This window comes from Prunus dulcis, chromosome 3 (genome assembly GCF_902201215.1).
Source record: "Prunus dulcis chromosome 3, ALMONDv2, whole genome shotgun sequence".
Lineage (NCBI taxonomy): Eukaryota > Viridiplantae > Streptophyta > Magnoliopsida > Rosales > Rosaceae > Prunus > Prunus dulcis.
The window spans coordinates 17,517,960-17,524,898 of record NC_047652.1 but is presented as its reverse complement, the minus strand read 5'-3'; positions in this window follow the sequence as shown (position 1 = coordinate 17,524,898).

The window sequence follows — 6,939 nt, the reverse complement described above, 5'->3', positions numbered from 1 at the left end:
TATAAAATAGTATAGCCGTGCGGCTATACTATTCCAGAAGAAGATTTAATTTGGTACAGTTTTTTTTTTTTTTTTTTTTTCACTTTTAAATATAAAAGAATTAGTTCCTTGAGTTTTGTTTTTTGGCCCCCTTCTTTAATTAAACATATGCAATTGAGCAATATCTTAGCCTTTTTCAATTACTTTAATTACTATTTGATATAAAAAAAAAATAAAGAAAAAGTCCACCAAATAATTAATTTTTACTTGTTAAGTCTTTTGTGAAATCCTTTGGGTGTCTTAATTAAATTTCTCCATAGCCCAAGAGCCCTATCCGTTATTATTATGCCATTGCTCGAATATCTATTGTCCCTTTTTAATTCTTTTACTTTTCCAAAGTTATTACCCGTATAAAGATTTTCGCACTTTCACGTTTAACAATGTATTATACACGTACGCACTTACTTATCATGTTTAATACACTTGTTTTTTACAAAAATTTCAATAAGACACAAAAGTCACGTATTATGCACATAATTCTAACATATTATTGAGTAAAAATAATATGTATTTTAAAAATAGTGTTTTAAAAAATAGTATAGCCACGCGGCTATACTCGTTTTTAAAAATTTTCAATTATAAATAGTACAGCCGACTGGCTGTACCTGTTCGACACGTGGCGCATAGGCAATGGCCGGGTGTATGAATAGTACAGCCGCCCGGCTATACTAGATTCTTCATTAATTTTCTATTTAAAAATAGTATAGCCGCACGGCTATACTCCCTTTCCCCCATTTTTTTTTTAAAACGCGTGGCACCTGTGCTTTGTGCTTGTCCTTTTTTAAATATATAAATAGTATAGCCGTGCGGCTATACTCCCCATTTTTTTAAAAAAAACACGTGGCACCTTTGTGCTTGTCCTTTTTTTAATATATAAAATAGTATAGCCGTGCGGCTATACTATTCCAGAAGAAGATTTAATCTGGTACAGTTTTTTTTTTTTTTTTCACTTTTAAATATAAAAGAATTAGTTCCTTGAGTTTTGTTTTTTGGCCCTCTTCTTAATTTAAACATATGCAATTGAGCAATATCTTGGCCTTTTTCAATTACTTTAATTACTATTTGATATAAAAAAAATTAAAGAAAAAGTCCACCAAATAATTAATTTTTACTTGTTAAGTCTTTTGTGAAATACTTTGGGTGTCTTAATTAAATTTCTCCATAGCCCAAGAGCCCTTTCCGTTATTATTATGCCATTACTCGAATATCTATTGTCCCTTTTTAATTCTTTTACTTTTCCAAAGTTATTACCCGTATAAAGATTTTCGCACTTTCACGTTTAGCAATGTATTATACACGTATTTATCATGTTTAATACACTTGTTTTTTACAAAAATTTCAATAGGACACAAAAGTCAAGTATTATGCACTTAATTCGAACATATTATTGAGTAAAAATAATATGTATTTAAAAAATAGTGTTTTAAAAAATAGTATAGCCGCGCGGCTATTCTCGTTTTTTAAAATTTTCAATTATAAATAGTACAGCCGACTGGCTGTACCTGTTCGACACGTGGCGCATAGACAATGGGCGGGTGTATGAATAGTACAGCCGCACGGCTATACTAGATTCTTCATTAATTTTCTACTTAAAAATAGTATAGCCGCGCGGCTATACTCCGTTCCCCCCATTTTTTTTAAAAACACGTGGCACCTGTGTTTTGTGCTTGTCCTTTTTTAAATATATAAATAGTATAGCCGTGCGGCTATACTCCCCATTTTTTTAAAAAAACCACGTGGCACCTTTGTGCTTGTCCTTTTTTAAATATATAAAATAGTATAGCCGTGCGGCTATACTATTCCAGAAGAAGATTTAATCTGGTACAGTTTTTTTTTTTTTTTTCACTTATAAATATAAAAGAATTAGTTCCTTGAGTTTTGTTTTTTGGCCCTCTTCTTTAATTAAACATATGCAATTGGGCAATATCTTAGCCTTTTTCAATTACTTTAATTACTATTTGATAAAAAAAAAATTAAAGAAAAAGTCCACCAAATAATTAATTTTTACTTGTTAAGTCTTTTGTGAAATCCTTTGGGTGTCTTAATTAAATTTCTCCATAGCCCAAGAGACCTATCCGTTATTATTATGCCATTACTCGAGTATCTATTGTCCCTTTTTAATTCTTTTACTTTTCCAAAGTTATTACCCGCATAAAGATTTTCGCACTTTCACGTTTAACAATGTATTATACACGTATTTATCATGTTTAATACACTTGTTTTTTAAAAAAATTTCAATAGGACACAAAAGTCACGTATTATGCACTTAATTCGAACATATTATTGAGTAAAAATAATATGTATTTAAAAAATAGTGTTTTAAAAAATAGTATAGCCAAGCGGCTATACTCGTTTTTTAAAATTTTCAATTATAAATAGTACAGCCGACGGGCTGTACCTGTTCGACACGTGGCGCATAGGCAATGGGCGGGTGTATGAATAGTACAGCCGCACGGCTATACTAGATTCTTCATTAATTTTCTACTTAAAAAATAGTATAGCCGCGCGGCTATACACCCTTCCCCCCATTTTTTTTAAAAACACGTGGCACCTGTGCTTTGTGCTTGTCCTTTTTTAAATATATAAATAGTATAGCCGTGCGGCTATACTCCCCATTTTTTTTAAAAAAAAACGTGGCACCTTTGTGCTTGTCCTTTTTTAAATATATAAAATAGTATAGCCGTGCGGCTATACTATTCCAAAAGAAGATTTAATCTGGTACAGTTTTTTTTTTTTTTTTTTTTTCACTTTTAAATATAAAAGAATTAGTTCCTTGAGTTTTGTTTTTTGGCCCTCTTCTTTAATTAAACATATGCAATTGGGCAATATCTTAGCCTTTTTCAACTACTTTAATTACTATTTGATATAAAAAAAATTAAAGAAAAAGTCCACCAAATAATTAATTTTTACTTGTTAAGTCTTTTGTGAAATCCTTTGGGTGTCTTAATTAAATTTCTCCATAGCCCAAGAGCCCTATCCGTTATTATTATGCCATTACCCGAATATCTATTGTCCCTTTTTAATTCTTTTACTTTTCCAAAGTTATTACCCGTATAAAGATTTTCGCACTTTCACGTTTAACAATGTATTATACACGTATTTATCATGTTTAATACACTTGTTTTTTACAAAAATTTCAATAGGACACAAAAGTCGCGTATTATGCACTTAATTCGAACATATTATTGAGTAAAAATAATATGTATTTAAAAAATAGTGTTTTAAAAAATAGTATAGCCGCGCGGCTATACTCGTTTTTTAAAATTTTCAATTATAAATAGTACATCCGACTGGCTGTACCTGTTCGACACGTGGCGCATAGGCAATGGGCGGGTGTATGAATAGTACAGCCGCCCCGGCTATACTAGATTCTTCATTAATTTTCTATTTAAAAATAGTATAGCCGCACGGCTATACTCCCTTTCCCCCATTTTTTTTTAAAAACACGTGGCACCTGTGCTTTGTGCTTGTCCTTTTTTAAATATATAAAAAGTATAGCCGTGCGGCTATACTCCCCATTTTTTTTTTAAAAACACGTGGCACCTTTGTGCTTGTCCTTTTTTAAATATACAAAATAGTATAGCCGTGCGGCTATACTATTCCAGAAGAAGATTTAATCTGGTACAGTTTTTTTTTTTTTTTTTCACTTTTAAATATAAAAAAATTAGTTCCTTGAGTTTTGTTTTTTGGCCCTCTTCTTTAATTAAACATATGCAATTGGGCAATATCTTAGCCTTTTTCAATTACTTTAATTACTATTTGATATAAAAAAAAATTAAAGAAAAAGTCCACCAAATAATTAATTTTTACTTGTTAAGTCTTTTGTGAAATCCTTTGGGTGTCTTAATTAAATTTCTCCATAGCCCAAGAGCCCTATCCGCTATTATTATGCCATTACTCGAATATCTATTGTCCCTTTTTAATTCTTTTACTTTTCCAAAGTTATTACCCGTATAAAGATTTTCGCACTTTCACGTTTAACAATGTATTATACATGTATTTATCATGTTTAATACACTTGTTTTTTACAAAAATTTCAATAGGACACAAAAGTCACGTATTATGCACTTAATTCGAACATATTATTGAGTAAAAATAATATGTATTTAAAAAATAGTGTTTTAAAAAATAGTATAGCCAAGCGGCTATACTCGTTTTTTAAAATTTTCAATTATAAATAGTACAGCCGACGGGCTGTACCTGTTCGACACGTGGCGCATAGGCAATGGGCGGGTGTATGAATAGTACAGCCGCACGGCTATACTAGATTCTTCGTTAATTTTCTACTTAAAAATAGTATAGCCGCGCGGCTATACTCCCTTCCCCCCCATTTTTTTAAAAAACACGTGGCACCTGTGCTTTGTGCTTGTCCTTTTTTAAATATATAAATAGTATAGCCGTGCGGCTATACTCCCCATTTTTTTAAAAAAAACACGTGGCTCCTTTGTGCTTGTCCTTTTTTAAATATATAAAATAGTATAGCCGTGCGGCTATACTTTTCCAGAAGAAGATTTAATCTGGTACAGTTTTTTTTTTTTTTTTTTTTCACTTTTAAATATAAAAGAATTAGTTCCTTGAGTTTTGTTTTTTTGCCCTCTTCCTTAATTAAACATATGCAATTGAGCAATATCTTAGCCTTTTTCAATTACTTTAATTACTATGTAATATAAACAAATTAAAGAAAAACTCCACCAAATAATTAATTTATACTTGTTAAGTCTTTTGTGAAATCGTTTGGGTGTCTTAAATAAATTTCTCTATAGCCCAAGATCCCTTTCCGTTATTATTATGCCATTGCTCGAGTATCTATTGTCCCTTTTTGATTTTTTTACTTTTCCAAAGTTATTACCCGTATAAAGATTTTCCCACTTGCACATTTAACAATGTATTATACACGTACGCACGTATTTCTCATGTTTAATACACTTGTTTTTTACAAAAATTTCAATAAGACACAAAAGTCACGTATTATGCACATAATGCTAACATATTATTGAATAAAAATAATATGCATTTAAAAAATAGTGTTTTAAAAAATAGTACAGCCGCGCGGCTATACTGGTTTTTAAAAATTTTCAATTATAAATAGTACATCCGACTGGCTGTACCTGTTCGACACGTGGCCCATAGGCAATGGGCGGGTGTATGAATAGTACAGCCGCCCGGCTATACTAGATTCTTCATTAATTTTCTATTTAAAAATAGTATAGCCGCACGGCTATACTCCCTTTCCCCCATTTTTTTTTTAAAACACGGGGCACCTGTGCTTTGTGCTTGTCCTTTTTTAAATATATAAATAGTATAGCCGTGCGGCTATACTCCCCATTTTTTTTTAAAAAACACGTGGCACCTTTGTGCTTGTCCTTTTTTAAATATATAAAATATTATAGCCGTGCGGCTATACTATTCCAGAAGAAGATTTAATCTGGTACAGTTTTTTTTTTTTTTTTTCACTTTTAAATATAAAAGAATTAGTTCCTTGAGTTTTTTTTTTTGGCCCTCTTCCTTAATTAAACATATGCAATTGAGCAATATCTTAGCCTTTTTCAATTACTTTAATTACTATTTGATATAAAAAAAAATTAAAGAAAAAGTCCACCAAATAATTAATTTTTACTTGTTAAGTCTTTTGTGAAATCCTTTTGGTGTCTTAATTAAATTTCTCCATAGCCCAAGAGCCCTATCCGTTATTATTATGCCATTACTCGAATATCTATTGTCCCTTTTTAATTCTTTTACTTTTCCAAAGATATTACCCGTATAAAGATTTTCGCACTTTCACGTTTAACAATGTATTATACACGTACGCACTTATTTATCATGTTTAATACACTTGTTTTTTACAAAAATTTCAATAAAACACAAAAGTCACGTATTATGCACTTAATTCTAACATATTATTGAGTAAAAATAATATGTATTTTAAAAATAGTGTTTTAAAAAATAGTATAGCCGCGCGGCTATAATCGTTTTTAAAAATTTTCAATTATAAATAGTACAGCCGACTGGCTGTACCTGTTCGACACGTGGCGCATAGGCAATGGGCGGGTGTATGAATAGTACAGCCGCACGGCTATACTAGATTCTTCGTTAATTTTCTACTTAAAAATAGTATAGCCGCGCGGCTATACTCCCTTCCCCCCCATTTTTTTAAAAAACACGTGGCACCTGTGCTTTGTGCTTGTCCTTTTTTAAATATATAAATAGTATAGCCGTGCGGCTATACTCCCCATTTTTTTTTTTTTAAAAACACGTGGCACCTTTGTGCTTGTCCTTTTTTAAATATATAAAATAGTATAGCCGTGCGGCTATACTATTCCAGAAGAAGATTTAATCTGGTACAGTTTTTTTTTTTTTTTTTCACTTTTAAATATAAAAGAATTAGTTCCTTGAGTTTTTTTTTTTGGCCCTCTTCCTTAATTAAACATATGCAATTGAGCAATATCTTAGCCTTTTTCAATTACTTTAATTACTATTTGATATAAAAAAAAATTAAAGAAAAAGTCCCCCAAATAATTAATTTTTACTTGTTAAGTCTTTTGTGAAATCCTTTGGGTGTCTTAATTAAATTTCTCCATAGCCCAAGAGCCCTATCCGTTATTATTATGCCATTCCTCGAGTATCTATTGTCCCTTTTTAATTCTTTTACTTTTCCAAATTTATTACCCGTATAAAGATTTTCGCACTTTCACGTTTAACAATGTATTATACACGTATTTATCATGTTTAATACACTTGTTTTTTACAAAAATTTCAATAGGACACAAAAGTCACGTATTATGCACTTAATTCGAACATATTATTGAGTGAAAATAATATGTATTTAAAAAATAGTGTTTTAAAAAATAGTATAGCCGCGCGGCTATACTCGTTTTTTAAAATTTTCAATTATAAATAGTA